This window comes from Dipodomys merriami, unplaced genomic scaffold, assembly GCF_024711535.1.
Source record: "Dipodomys merriami isolate MVZ:Mamm:240054 unplaced genomic scaffold, mDipMer1.0.p SCAF_2716, whole genome shotgun sequence".
NCBI classification, from domain to species: domain Eukaryota; kingdom Metazoa; phylum Chordata; class Mammalia; order Rodentia; family Heteromyidae; genus Dipodomys; species Dipodomys merriami.
Window position 1 is genome coordinate 24,870 of NW_027204178.1, and position 13,077 is coordinate 37,946.

The 13,077-nt window shown below is 42.8% G+C and overlaps 1 pseudogene; it reads left to right on the plus strand.

The window, feature by feature from the left end:
• The first annotated feature begins 1,390 nt into the window (after window positions 1–1,390).
• On the plus strand, window positions 1,391–8,267 carry LOC138837621 (tubulin beta-2A chain-like; annotated as a pseudogene).
• Window positions 8,268–13,077: the final 4,810 nt, after the last annotated feature.

Sequence of the window (13,077 nt, forward strand, 5' to 3'; positions counted from 1 at the left end):
ATTAACCACAAAAAATGCAAAAGTTGAGCTGTGGCTCAAGTAGTGAAACCAGCTACTATTAAGGTAAAAATAAATAAACCTCAAGGAAAGTCATCTTGACTTAATTTCAAGACCTAAGAACCACCACTCAATTAAAAAAAATAGAACCTCAGTCACTGTGACCTGAGTTTAAGCCCTAGAAAAAGAGCTGCAAAAAAGAAAAACAGCCTGTAGTTTACCTGTGGTCAAAGTTGTAGGGCATGGTAGTTTCAAGGGAAACAAAAAAACAGCATAAGAGCTAGCGCCTAATAACAAATGTCAAAAGGAAAGAAAGAAAGAATAAATAACTGAAAAGGTGAAAGAAGAGGTAATTAAAGATTTGTAAATGTTGACTCACACTTATAATTCTGAATGCTAAGGAAACGGAAATCTGTAGGTCATGGTTCAAAGCCATACTGGACAGGAAAGTCCATGAAACTTGCTTCAGTGTGTTCAGTTGAGGGACTTAAAATTGAAGTGTTTTGCTCAAGGCTACAGCTCTACTATCTTCCACCTATTAGGTTGACTGGAGATAAGAGTCCCATTGACTTTTCTGCCCAGGCTGACTTTGAACTCTGATCATCAGATTTCAAGCCTTTCTGTACTGCCCTGGACTACCCATGGAATTCTTGCCTCATATTAATCACTTAAAGAAGGCAGAAGTTTAGCTGTGGCTCAAGTAGTAGAGCCACCTACCCTTCAGTTAACTAAGTAAATCAATAAAACCTCAGAAAGAGAGGAGAGGAATGAGAGTGAAAGACAGAACGTCTTACAATAAGCAAAAGGAAAGAAATGTATATATCACCTGGGAGAAATAATTGTATTGTCAAAGCTTATAGAATTGTATTGTCAAAGCTTATAGAATTCACAAACTTTAACAACCATAATAATGACAATTTGCATTGTGAAGGTTAAAATATGTTTGTGACTTCAACTAAATATCACTATTCCACAATATTCTGAAATAAGAGAAATTTAGGTAATCACCTAATCTCAATAATAGTAAAAATCTCAAAAAGAGTCACCAGGCCTTAATTTCAAGCCCTAACACCAACGTGCCTAACTCCGGCCACACACACACACACACACACACACACACACACACACACACACACACACACACACACACACACACACACACACACACACACACACACACACACACACACACACACACACACACACACACACACACACACACACACACACAGAGCAGGAGCTGAGTTCTCATGCTTGGAGCAAAAGCCAAATGAAACAAAAAGTAGACTGTAGTAGACCTATGGCTTAAGTAATAAAGCAAGCTGCTTTTAAGAGAAAAGAAAAGAAAACCTGAGTATGAAGGCAAGGCCCTAAGCCCCTGACTCTTCCCAGAATGGAAATCAGTCATGGAATCCAACAGTTTGTGCTTGTTCTTGGGATCACAGCTGAACGTGCCCCTTCAGTTCTAGGCCCTCCTATCAAAAATAGAAGGTAGGCTTGTTCTTGGCTTCTGGCACAAGTACCTTGTGTAAAGGAAGCCCCTCCTCTTGCTTCCTGGATTCCAGGGTTCAGCCTCTCTTGTGAGTCAGGGTGGGACGTGGATGGCAGTGTGACAAGAGGTTCCAAATAGAGTGGCAGCTGTGCTAATTGACTTGAGGCTGACAGCTGGATGCCAGGGCTAAGTGATAACAGGTAGCTATCTCTGATTACCCAGCAGTAGGGAGAATGAGCTGGAGCACCTACTGGCTCTGCCTATCAAGTCCACCCCATCTCCTCTGCCCCTGTAACAACCAGAGGTTTAAATGGGGATCTGAGTTGGCTGTGTCAGATTCCTGCTCCCCAGCCCTACCTGTTTGCCTCTGTGTACACCACTGCTGAGGACACGCATCCAACTGCTCTGCAGCCCTACACCGTGAGGGAGATCATGTACATACCGGCAAGCCACTGTGGCAACCAGATTGGCGCAAAGGGGAGCATGACACTGGCCTAGGATCCTAGTCTCAAATTTAGGGGGATGAGGAGGAAGAGGATGGGGTTGGAGGGTGCAGGTGGTGGTGGTCATGTCTAGGCTGAGGTAGGTGGGGCTCCATAGTAGTCCCTAACCTCCTGGAAATCAAGTCCCCCAGATAGTTTCCCCAATTTCCCTAATTTGTGTGGCCCAGGTGGGTGTGGTTTTTTAAGCAAGGCTTGCATGTCTTTGTCTTACCTGAGACTCAAGTCATTGTACTTAGTTTCCTGGGAATAGACTAATGCATTTTTGGTCTGATTTGAATGAAAGGAGTGCAGTGTCTTTGAGCTGACAGATACAGAGGATTCCCTTTTTGTCAACTGATGAGTATCAGATAATTGAGAACAGTTCGTCCACCTTAATGCAAATTTCTCTGAGTTTTCATGCCCTAACTCAGTTCCCTTAAGTTGGGTGTTTTCTAAATCAGTGGTTGTCTAAATCAGTGTATGCTCTGAGGACCCTTGGGGTTCTGGAGACCCTTCTAGCTGAGTCTTCAAGTTACTGCTTTGGCAACTTAATGTCCATATAAGACCAGGTTCTGGTCATAGAATCCAAACAGAATATGGTATCCCATAAGATAGAATACTCATAGGAGAACCCAGATGTCTTCTATTCAGCAAGATAGCAAAGAGATTAACAAAGCTAAAATACTATCAATTTTTGTGCTTTTTTAATTTAAAAAATCTAATTTTTTTACAAAAATAGTTGTGTCAACAGGACTTGGGTTTCTTATAGTTATTTTAAAATCCATTGTTTGGACAGTTAACATTCTAGGCCATAATACACTTCTATTTCCATCTCAGTTTTGGGAAATGCTAAGCAATGAGCACAACATTGACTGCACTGGAAACTACTATGTAGACAGCAGCTTACAGCTGCAGAGAATCGAGGTGTATTACAATGAGGCAGCTAGTGAGTGTCTCCCAACTGGCTTCCAATACCGTGGCAGAATAGGTCCCTAGGAATACTAATGACAAGGAAGGAGTTCCTGCCTTTCTTAGGGTGGTATTGTAGTTCGAATTTGGGGCCTCCATCTTGTAAGTCAAGTGCTGTATCCACCTGAGCCACTCCACCATATATTTTGTTTTAATTTTTGAGTATACACTTGTGAATTCCTCAGGAAAGCCTTTTACTGAATTCCCCCTACCTGTACTTGCTGACTAGCCACACCTGGATTTTTTTTTCTTGTCATGGGGTTTCAACTCTGGGCATAGGCATTGTCCTTCATCTCTTCAATCTTTCTTTTCCTTTTATTATCAGGGGTTCCTTTTTTTAGAACTCTCTGGGCTTCTGGGATAACTCCTTCTAGCTTAGTTTAATTCATTAATTCTGCTTGTTGTAACATATTTGGAAATTTTAAGTTTTTATGTTTACTATGCGTGAGCTGCAAAACCGCTTGTGAAGTTGTAGGAGTTTTTGGAGGCAGCGTCACATCAGATGATAGATTGATTGGGGCATCGCCCACATTTAATCTTTGGTCCTAGTCTTTATTATTTAGAGAAGTCATCTCCATTGGACTGGAAAGAAACAACATGCTCTGTTCACGGATCAATAGAAAAATAGCCAAAATGAGAATAAAAGCAACGAATGTACAGCCAAGAAGAATATAGTAAGAATAAAGGTAGAGGCTATAAAGGTGCAGCCAAGTGTATGGGATGCCTTGAACCAACACCCTCTTCCTGCAGGCATGCTTCCTTAAAGCTCTTTGTCTAACACGATCTCATGCAGAGGTGGCATAGGAGGTGGCATGGCACCAACTATTTCAGGTAGTTTCTTGGAGATAAGAGTCTCCCAGAATTTCCTGCCCCAGCTGGCTTCAATCTGCGATCCTAAGATCTCAGACTTTTGAGTAGCTAGAATTTCACCCTTCAGCAACCAGAGCCCAGTTGCATTGCCCTCTTTAAAATACAGATTAAATTTCTAAAAAGAAAATTTTTGAAATTGAAAATTTTAAAATTTTAAAGAGGGATGTTCAGTCACTAATATATATGTGAATAGTCCAAATCACAAAGCATAAATAAAGTGTCTCACCCTGAAATCTATAACACTTCTGGACTTCAGCATTTTGAATATGAATACTTAGCCAACAATAAATTCTTTTTAAGGTTTTTAAAGTAAAAAACATTGTTGTGATGTAGAAAAACCCAATAATAATGTGTAAACACTGCTTTTAAATGATTCATATTGTCTTTCCTAATACAAACAACCTTACTGAAGTCTACAGAGTAGATTTTCAGTTTTTGTAAATGTCAATGTGAAATTCATTTAATTTTATATAAAGAGTTTCCATTCTACATTATTGTATACAAACAGAATCGTAGATAATTGGTTTTCCTGTGTAATAAACCAATGAAAAAGTGCAAACAAAAGGACAGAGCTATTTAATGTATTTGAGTTTTATGGATCTACATTTGGGGATGTCCTCACCTTGGTATTTTGTGTTGATATTGCTTAAGTAAGATATAAGACTTTAATCTTGTGGTTCCTTGGTTGAGAGTTGTGTGGGATTGTGTCACTCCTATGAGCAGTATTTTATGTTGTGTCTTTATTAGATCCTGCATATCAGGAAGGATGGCCAGTTTTCTTCATGTGATTGTTTAGGAAGGGGGCAATCTCAAACTCATGTTTATATTATTTTAACTGATATCCCTTTTGAAAAATCAGGTTAAATGGCAAATTGCAAGTAATTGCCCAAGGTTGCTCTGAGTATTTGAATACAGGGAAATGTGCTATTTGATAACAATTATTGAAACATTATAACACAAGAAATATGTATTTTATGTATTTTCCCCAGGAAAGCATTATACTTGAATTCCTCTACATTTACTTGCTGAAGAGCCACACCTGGCTCTTTTGTTTTGTTTGTTTTTTTGTCAGCAGTGGCGCTTAAACTCTGGGCCTATGCACTGTGCCCCAACTCTTCTGTTCAAGACAAGCAGCCATACCACTTAAGCCACAGTGCCATTTCTGGTTTTCTATTAGTTTATTGGAGATAAGAGTCTCACAGACTTTCCTGCCGAGGCTGGCTTTGAACAGCGATCCTTTGATCTCCAAATCCACAGTTGCTAAGATTATAGGCATGAGCCAATGGTGCTCTGCACCTAGCTACTTTTAATTGGGGAAGGAAAGGGAGAACAACAAAGGAGTGGGTAACAATGTTCAACAATAAATGTTCTCATTTCCTTACTCATGTAACTGTAACTCCTCTATACAGCACCTTTACAATAAAAATAAAATTAACAAAAAAAGAGAAAGGTTCTTGCTGATAGGCAATGATGACTCACACCAGTAATCCTAGCTACTCAGGAGGCTGAGAAATGAGAATCATGGTTCAAATTCAGCCTGGGCAGGAAAGCCCCTGAGACCTTATCTACAATAAACAACTCAGAAAACTGAAAGTGGGACTGTGGCTCAAGTGATAGAGTGCTAGCCTTGAGCTGAAGAGCTGAGGGACTCAGCCCAGGCTCAGAGTTCAAGCCCCACCATGAACAACAACAACAAGAAAAGGTGTTGTCATCTTTCTTTTGCCCCATTAGACTCAAAGCCTGATGCTCATCTTTGCCTCCTGAGTAGCTGAGATTTCAGCCACCATGCCCAAAGCAAAGGAATGAAATGCATGGAAATAGACAACTGCAAACGTCCTTAAAGTTGCTGAAGCCTCTTGCATGGTGATTCATTCTCAAGATATCTTTTCTGTTTCCATGTCTGAAATGCTGTAATTTCTGTAATGAATGCTGAGAGCCACTTAGAATCATAAGCTCTGCCCCTAAGTTCCTTGTCAAGTATAGGCCTAAGTCAACTCTTGTTCCCACAGGCAACAAATATGTTCCTCGGGCCATCATGGTGGACGTAGAGCCTGGCACCTTAGACTCAGTAAGATTGGAACCATAGAGTTTCAGACCAGACACTTCATATTTAGTAGGTCAGCATGGTCCATGGAAGATGGCTAATAGGCACCCCTCCTTCCTAACATCCAGGCACTCCAGTTCCCAGAGCTGAGCTGAGCCTTTATCCATCTAGATATCATCCTCACCTAACCTACCTATTTCAGTCCATGGGAGTCATGTCCCTGGCCACTCAATCAGCACAGATAAATGCCAGTCTGCAAACAGCCTCTGAAGGGAATGAACAGCGAGCAGGGAATGCCTCCAACAAGGTTTCAGCGCTGCTGGCCATTTCAAATACCTGGCAATAACAGGGAACCACTTCAGGACACCAGAAATCAAAGCACAGCTATGTATGAGCAAGGTGCAGACAAGTGCCTGCAGCTTAGCTTCCCTCTTACCATTCTGTTCTCCTGTTCCTCCTGTGAAAGTAAGTACTTTTCCAGTATTGAGGCAGGCTCTGTTCATTTTTTTTTGGTCGGTCGTGGGGCTTGAACTCTGGGCCTGAGCACTGTACCTCAGCTCTTCAGCTCAAGGCAAGCACTCTACCGCTTGAACCACAGCATCTCTTCTGGCTTTTTCTGTTTATGTGGTGTTGAGGAATCGATCCCACGGCATTGTGCATGTGAGGCAAGCACTCTACCACTGAGACCCCTTCCCATCCCCAGGCTCTGCTCATTTTTAGAAGTACGCACGTGGTTTGGGTTAAAATGTATCTTCCTCCACATTGTCTTTACTTTCTTTAGAACCTGGGTGATTTGTAGGGTCCCAGACACATTGAAAACATTTCCTGAGGGCTAGGAAGGTGGCTCAGCAGTACAGTGCTTGCCTTGCATGCATGAGGCCCTGGGTTCGATTCCTCAGCACCATATAAGCAGGAAATAAAAGCCAGAAGTGGTGCTGTGGCTTAAGTGGTAGAGCACTAGCCTTGAGCTGAAGAGCTGAGGGACAACGCCCAGGCCCAGAGTTCAGGCCCATGACTGGACCCAAAAAAAGAAAACATTTCCTTTATTTCACCAAAGTGTATCTAAAATAATAGCCAAAGTTGCTCAGAGGAGCCTATAGTCTTCACAATGCATATAGCACAGTCATTATTCCTGGAGTATGTGTCTCATCATGTCTTTGTGTCTGATAGGCCAGAACAGGGCAGGCAATAACTGGGCCAAGGGCCACTACACAGAGGGAGCCGCGCTGGTGGAGTCAGTGTTGGAAGTGGTGAGCAGAAAGGTGTGGCTGTCTCCAGGGTTTCTAGCTGCACTACTCCCTGGGAGGTGGCACCAGGTCAGGCATGGGCACCCTGATTCTCAATAAGATCCGAGAGGAGTTCCCAGACAGCATCATGAACACCTTCAGTGTCATGCCCTTGCCCAAGATGTTGGACACTGGCACCTTAGACTCAGTGAGATCGGAACCATTTGGCCAGAGTTTCAGACCAGACAACTTCATATTTGATATGTCATCATAGTCCATAGGAGATGGCTAACAGGCACCCCTCCTCCCTAACGTCCAGACACTAGTTCCCAGTGCTGGGCTGAGCCTTTATCCACCTAACCCTATCATCCTCACCTAACCCTACAACACCATCTTGTCTGTCCACCAGTTGGTGGAAAATGCAGATGAAACATTCTACATTGACAACGAGGCCCTGTATGACATCTGCTTTTGCACCCTGAAGCTGCCCATGCCCACCTATGGAGACCTGAACCACCTGGTGTTGGCTACCATGAGCAAGGTCACCATCTGCCTGTGCTTCCCTGCCCAGCTGAATGCAGACCTGAGCAAGCTGGCTGTGAACATGGTGTCCTTCCCCTGCCTGAACTTCTTCATGCCTGGCCTTGCACCCTGTCCAGCCATGCCAGCCAGCAGTACAATGCTCTTTCAGGGCCCAAGCTCACCCAGCAGATGTTTGACACCAAGAACACGATGGTAACCTGTGATCCCCACCATGGCTGCTACCTGATAGCGGCTGCCATCTTCCGAGGCCGCATGTCCATGAAGGAGGTGGATGAGCAGATGCTCAACTTGCAGAACAAATAAGCAGCTACTTTGCAGAATGGATCCCCAACAACGTGAAGACACTTGTGTGTGACATCCCCCCACATGGCCTCACGATGTTGGCCACATTCATTGGTAACAACACGGCCATCCAGGAACCCTTCAAGCACACCTCAGAGCAGTTCAGTGCCATGTTGCAGCACAAGGCATTCTTGCACTGGTATACAGGCAAGGGTATGGATGAGACGGAGTTCACTGAGGCTGAGAGCAACATCAACAACCCGGTGTCCAAGTACCAGCAATGCAAAGATGCCACTGCTGATAAACAGGGGGAATTTGAAGAAGTCTTGTGGAAGAAGAGGTTTAAGACTTCCCATTGCTAGCAGTGCAACAGGAATGCCAGAGCCCGCCTACGGCTTCTCAAATAAATGGTGCTTTCCTGAGCTACTGTTGTCCTGCAGTGGGACCTTGCTATGTATCATCATGCTCAGCCTTCTCTGTCAGGAACTCACTGACGGTGAATGTAAAAATGCAGATTTCTTTTAAATATGATTGTTTTAAAACCCTATTTGTATAAATAAAGAAGTATACATTTTATACCCTGAGCCCTTATTCTTCTTTAGAATCCTTTTTATTCTTTCAGTGTATTTGAAATATAAATTTGGCCAGAAGGATTTAATCTTAACAATATAGGACTGGTACTCAAGAGGAGTATTAAATTCATGGTTTTTCTGCTATTTTGAAGAGGAGGATGACAAGTGCCAATGTTGTTTTTCCCCCTGGCCCAGTTTTATAGTTTTCAATCTCTCAAAAGCATGCAAGTAGCAAAAAAGCAGTTTGAAGAGAAAGAAAACTAGATCCAGATGCTACTTCTTCAGACAACCACAGGTTCTTGTCTCATGTCCCATCAGAGGGATTTCAGTCACATTCCCCAGAAACAGTATCAGGAACACTGATCCCTGTGTTTAGAGTTCAATTGGCAATGAAGCAGCACTCACAGGATGAGTGCAAGTTCCTGGTTTCCAGGGTAGTTTCTCAAGGTGTCTGGAGCTTTAAGTACAGAAGTGACTCTAGCTGTTTGAGGGAGTGAGAGGCTGAGAAGCTGACCAGTCCCATAGTGTATCAAGAACTGCTTGACACAGTACTTCCAAGTCAAGGAGAGGAGGGGAGACATGGCCTGTCCCAATGACCCATTCTCACGTTCACTTTTCCAGCAGTCAAAGCTGTCTGAGGCCCACAGGGTGTTGTAAGGATATAAGGGATGGCTGGATCTAGCCTGTTGGGTATGTTTACTTTACGTGAGTGAAACAGAAATCTCAATTGCTTAGAACCTACAATAGCCAGGAAAAAGGTAAACACTTCTGTTTTCACTGGAGGCCAAATCAGTCACTGGTTCTTTTTGCCAGAATCTTTCATTCTTCTTTCAGTGAGGCTCCAGGCAGGTTGTCTGTGCCAAGCATTCCTCCATGGCCACCAATAACCTGTAAGAGCACCTTTTTCTTCAGAAACAGGGCTATGGGAATATGGCAAATTATAGAAAGCTCTAAGGAAAAGGTACTTCTGGGTGAGGTGCAAGTCCCTTGTTGCTAGTAAAGTTGGGAGATGGTAAGTTCCGTAAGTTTTCCTCTACCAGGCCTGAGGTTGGGGTAGGGTAGGGAGGGGTGGGATAGAGGTCTTTAAGCCAAGCTGGTCTCACTCATTAGAAAGTAAAACTGTCCCAGAGAGTGATCTATGACTAGAAGCAGGTTTTGTGTCCTTGCCCCAGGGAGATCAAAGTGCAAATAGCTTCCATTGTGGGAGTCCTAGGGAGTAAGTGTTGACTCCCCTAGGACTCTAGTCCTAGAACTGACCAGGTTGGATGACCCCAAATCTTCTAAGGTTGCTGGGTCAGAACTGAAGGCAGGCCTGGCCAAGGCACTCTCATTCCTCAGTGGGTTAAGGATTGAGGCCAAGCTGTGATGGAGGCACCACCCATCCTATCTACCAGTGTTTGACTAAGAACATTTTTGTTTTCTCTTAAGTACTCATTTATGAGTCTTTTCATGAGTCTTTTCTGGTGGCTTTGGCTTATTTCTTTACACTTTTGAAGAAGTAGTTCTTGGTTCATAATTAATGACTCATGCCTCACTCCTTAGAAAACTCCTGTTGATAATTTTACCAGTAGACCCCCATGTATTTTTCAGGCATGACTTTTGTTTTCTCCTAGCCAGAGCTCTGCATTCATTGCCACACAAGCTAATGTGGAGGTGATTCCTATAGATAGGTGATTTTTTGTCCAATTGCTAAGTGTAGCATCTCCCTTATTCTCATGTACCTTAGTAATTGTATCAAATACTTAATAGAGTTCTTGACAAGTATGATAAACAAAGTTCAGAGGTGAAGATGCAGCTCAGTGGTAGAGTACATCCCTGGCAAACACATGACTCTCAGTTCAGTCCCCAGCACCAAAAGGAGGAAAGGCAACAAATGTTAGGCTCAGGAGAGGATACATTAGGACTCATAGAAAAGCAGCACCCAGATTGGCAATGAGGAGTTGTGAAATGAGGGAACATTGGTAGAATATTTGTAGGGGGGAAGAAGAAAGCCCCTTGATGTGTGTACCCTTTTAGAAAGCAGAGGTAGAAACAGGGAATTAACCTCTGGTAGTCAGCCTAGGCCGTGGAAGGAAGAAGCCATGACATTTATGTTACTCTAATGGGACCAGAGTGTATAGTGGCACCACCATACCAGGCCATGGCCTGACAAGAACAGACATTCTTGCATTGGAGAGGTGTCTTTTGACCACTTTGGCCATGTTAATGATATTTCCTTATGTTGTTTCCTTTTTCCTTCCAACTTGTCGTACCTATAGCAGATCCTGTCCAGGAGACCCATTCTCTCTAATCTTATTCTCTAAAAGTCTCCTAGTTTAAGGAGGCTGCAATGTTTGGTAAGAAATGTATGCATTATCCTGCCCATGTAATTGTAGCCCCCCTGTACAGTATGTTCTCAAATAAAATAAAATACAATTAAAAAAAAAGTCTCCTAGTTTATAGCTACACATATCCTAGACCAAAAAAGTAGGGGGTAGATACTCTGTCAGACATAGATTGAAACTGAAAGGTATCTTTAAAGTAGACTTTGACAAGGTTCTGGTATTGACAGTCTTGTGTTGATATGTGCTGTGATTGCAACCAGCTTCTGGTCTAATTCTGAGATGACAGTGGGAGAGAAATGGTGATAGGACATCATGGACCACTATGGTTTCAAACCCTTCACAGGTACATCTCCATTCATGGATGTGCTATCAGCCAACATACAGATGTCTGTTAAAGGGGTGATGGCTGGGAAAAGGAAATTTATTGGCCACAGATGAGACCAGCCTTTGGACAAGTGGTTGCATTTCAGTGTGAGGCAAAGAGTGCCTACCTATACAGAGATATTTTTCAGGAAGCAAGATGATTCACTCACATCTTCTTATCCACAAAATAATCTGAGAATAACTCTGGAATCCCAGAGGTGAGAGTCATGTGCTTTGCGTTTCTACACGACTGCTTTGCTTCATGGCTCTTTATGCTCTTCTGAAACCTCCTTCTGAGCTGGCCCACAATGTGCCCAGGAGGCAGGAATCAAAGGGGACTTGGAAGCTTGGCTGCTAATCACTCTGGTCACACTGACTTGGGGCTGTAGGCATGTGCTGGGCATCTGCTCTATTCTAATGGTATGGGCTCCAGTGGGAGCTTTGGTTCTTACCAGGAGAAGGTAACAGTGCCTCTGTTTTTGAGCCATCTCCCAGGTCAGGATGTCTTTATCTGCAAAGGCTTGAGCTTTGCCATATCTCTCATCATGACAGGTTTCTTTCTTTCTTTCTTTTTCTTTCTTTCTTTCTTTCTTTCTTTCTTTCTTTCTTTTTCTTTCTTTCTTTCTTTCTTTCTTTCTTTCTTTCTTTCTTTCTTTCTTTCTTTCTTTCTTTCTTTCTTTCTTTCTTTCTTTCTTTCTTTCTTTCTTTCTTTCTTTCTTTTTTCCTTCCTTCTTTCTTTTTCTTTATTTTGTTGGTCATGGGACTTGAACTCTAGGCCTAGGGGCTGTCTCTCTGTTCTTCAGCTCAAGTATAGCTCTCTATCACTTGAGCCACAGTGCCACTTCCAGTTTTCTGGTGGTTTCTTGGAGATAAGTGTCTCAAGGCCTATCCTTCCCAAGCTGGTTTTTTACTGGCATACTCAGATCTCTGCCTCCTGAGTAGCTAGGTTTATAGTCAAGGGCCACTGGCGCCCAGTTTGACAGGTTAATTATTTGCTAAACATAACAATGGCTGCATTCTGTCCTGGGAAAAGTTTCCCTATCATCCTACAACACTGATGGTCTTAGTGTTGTGGCAGAGCACACAGCAAGGGGGCTTTCTATGTATGCATATTGACTAATACCTGAAAAGGCAGCTTGCAAAGGCCAAGGAGATTGTTGTTGAAGAGATTGTTGTTCAAAAGCCCCTAGTGCTAGGAAGGCTCTGGAAATGCATACATCTCAACTTGCACTGGGCATTTCCAAATTTTAAGTTCTAGTGTTGTTTCTTTTCCTTTGTACACAGCTTGAGTAGGTTGTTCCAGACAAGGAAAGCTACCTACAGAAGGTCTGTGTGCTAGCTACACTCATACAGAACAAGCAGTTCAGGGCTTGATTTTTGGTACACTTTTAGACTGCAATCTCTTCACTGGTGAGGTTTTTTAATGTTTCCAAGATCATTTTAAATGATTTTTTGCCCTCTCACCATATCACATAGGTTTCTATCCTAAGCTAAATCAGCAACAACAATAACAAAAACAACAGACTGGACTCACTTGTAAAGTAGTTAAAAGTGCCACCTGCTGTTCAAACTGCAGAAATACCCATTTCTTGTAACCTTCAGAGAAACAAAGGCTTTCTTTTTATTATTATGATTATTATTGTGAAAATACCATACAGAGGGGTCTTTAAAATGCTTATAGTAGTCTGTACCCAAAGTGGTCCTTATCATTGGAACTTATGGTGACTTCCCGGTGATAAAAGAAGTCCTGAGTGCCCTGAAAACAGCCACTGCCAATGACAGCAGGTCTATCTCAGTGCACCCGGCAGCATCTTCTATTGTGGCCTGGACTTAATTTACTTCATAGACCATCTCACAGATGATAGAAAGAGAAAAGGCACCAAGATGGCAGATGCAATCAGGTTTGCAGAGCC